Raw genomic sequence first — 2,862 nt, 5'->3', positions numbered from 1 at the left:
TGTATTATAGTACCCATAGTATGCACCTCTTTGTTTTTTTTTTTTTTTTGAGACAGAGTCTCTCTCTGTTGCCCAGACTGGTGTGCAGTGCTACAATCACAGTCTCGGCTCACTACAAGCTCTGCCTCCCGGGTTCAAGCCATTCTCCTCCCTCAGCCTTCTGAGTAACTGGGATTACAGGCGCCCGCCACCATGCCAGGCTGATTTTTGTATTTTTAGTAAACATGGGGTTTCACCATGTTGGCCAAGCTGGTCTCAACTCCTGACTTCAGGTCATCTACCTGCCTCAGCCTCCCAAAGTGCTGTGATTACAGGCGTGAACCACCGCGCCCAGCCAGTACTTCATTGTTTAAAGAATGAGTAAAAGAAAGCAATTACTACTGCTAAATGTGGGAAATAATGGACTAGACCTGTACTGTCTAATATATGGTAGTCACTAGCAACCTGTTGAGCACTTGAAATTGAGTTATTGAGCACTGAAATGTGGCTAGTCCAAATTCAAATGGTGTTAAATGTGAAACACAAGATTCTAAAGACTTAGTTGTTTTTAAAAAGTTAAGTATCTCAGTTTTTCATATTGAGTACATATTTAAATAATATTTTAGACATTGGTTCAAATAAAATACATTAAAATGAATAACTATTTTTTGTTTTTAAAAAATGTGTTACAGGAAAATTTTTTATCTGTAGCTCACATATTTCTATTGTCAGCACTGGTATAAACAATAAAAAGTAGACTTGGGGCCGGGCGCGGTGGCTCAAGCCTGTAATCCCAGCACTTTGGGAGGCCGAGACGGGCAGATCACGAGGTCAGGAGATCGAGACCATCCTGGCTAACACGGTGAAACCCCGTCTCTACTAAAAAATACAAAAAAATTAGCCGGGCGAGGTGGCGGGCGCCTGTAGTTCCAGCTACTCGGGAGGCTGAGGCAGGAGAATGGCGTAAACCCGGGAGACGGAGCTTGCAGTGAGCTGAGATCCGGCCACTGCACTCCAGCCTGGGCGGCAGAGCGAGACTCTGTCTCAAAAAAAAAAAAAAAAAAAAGTAGACTTGGTTGTTTTTGTGTGTTTCTTAAAGGATACCAATATAATCAAGACCTTGGCAGTCTTGATCACAGAATAGAAATATGAAAGATTACACAGCTACAGCTATATGAGTCATAAAAGTGACAGCTATGGATTTTTAAAGTTATAAGTTGCTATAGTATAGATATGTAATGTGTATGTGTATAGTGTGTAGGTATATTTATTTATACACACACTATACATGTATTTAAAAATACTGAAAATCCAGAATTATTTTATGGAAAAAATATACTAAAATTTACTTCACATGCTGAAGAAAGCCTGAGTAGGCCAACAAACAAAGGAAAAATTAAGACGGTTAGAAGATACACTTTCTAAAAGAATACATTTAGAATCTGACTTTTTTTTTTAAATCCTACTCTCCCGAGCCAGAGTAGTCTCAGAGAGACTCCGAGAACCTAATTTTTTACAAGTAAAATATTTGAAGAATTGGTAATTGCTAAATTTTTCCAACATACTATTCTACAAGACTAACCTAAAACTGATGATATGAACTAGATGAGGAGGGCTGGCGAAACTAAAATCTAGACATTTCCCATATGAAGAGAAATCTAGTAATTCTAATTTCTGTGGCAAATTATATCCAATGGTTTAAGTATAGAATAGAAAATCATTTATGTGGAATATCTTGGACCAGATCCCTCTGGCTTTAATTATATATTTAGATTCTAGGCATTCTACCTTCAGAACATCGTAATGATAGTGAATGAGGTATGATTCTGGCCCAGTATCATCCCAATTGATGCTGATTGTCTTTTCTTTTTTAGCTTTCTGTGTATTAAGAATGGAATGAATTTTGTGTATGTAAAAGTATAACCCAACACCTTAAAATTACCTTCTCGGCCGGGTGCGGTGGCTCAAGCCTGTAATCCCAGCACTCTGGGAGGCCGAGACGGGCGGATCACGAGGTCAGGAGATCGAGACCATCCTGGCTAACACAATGAAACCCCGTATCTACTTAAAAAAAAAATACAAAAAACTAGCCGGGCGAGGTGGCGGGCGCCTGTAGTCCCAGCTACTCAGGAGGCTGAGGCAGGAGAATGGCATAAACCCGGGAGGCGGAGCTTGCAGTGAGCTGAGATCCAGCCACTGCACTCCAGCCTGGGCGACAGGGCGAGACTCCGTCTCAAAAAAAAAAAATTACCTTCTCAAAATTAATAAAAACAGAGTTCTTATAAATGATTACATCAGTTGGACTTCAGTGATTTCACCGTGGTCATCCATTGTGAACTGTATTTGCTGCTATAATTGGGAAGCTATGATGTTCAGTGTATTACATCATTATATTCCATTTCTCAAATGGAATATGAAACTTGATGGCATTTAAAAAAAAACTTTCTGTGGTTAAATGAGCATATTAAGTATTGCATATTAAAATTAATAATTGTTTCAGAAAATAAAGCTATAAGCTTCTCCAAATAATGAAGTAATGAGAGTTTAATTGATTTTATTTAACTTAATATATCTGAAGCACCTTTTACTGTGTAACTTTCACTCTCAATGCCTGTGAGTATGTTTGGAATACGAACCCATTTTAACAGATAACTTCTGTAACCAAAACAAGTGACGGCAAAGGTGAAAAGCTCAGACCTCATGCCAGGTGGCTAGTTGTATTGGAAGGTGGATGTGAGGTATGTTTCCCTGGATGTGGCATCATTTTCTAAAGTCACCTTTCTGAATATTGAACTGTTGCTTTTCTGCAGAAATAAAATTTCTGAATCAACACTATACTACAATGAAAATGAACAACCTATGACTACGTACAACAATACAGAT

The sequence above is a fragment of the Trachypithecus francoisi genome, unplaced genomic scaffold, assembly GCF_009764315.1.
Source record: "Trachypithecus francoisi isolate TF-2019V2 unplaced genomic scaffold, Tfra_2.0 Lachesis_group12, whole genome shotgun sequence".
Classification (NCBI taxonomy): domain Eukaryota; kingdom Metazoa; phylum Chordata; class Mammalia; order Primates; family Cercopithecidae; genus Trachypithecus; species Trachypithecus francoisi.
This window is presented reverse-complemented; position numbering follows the sequence as displayed.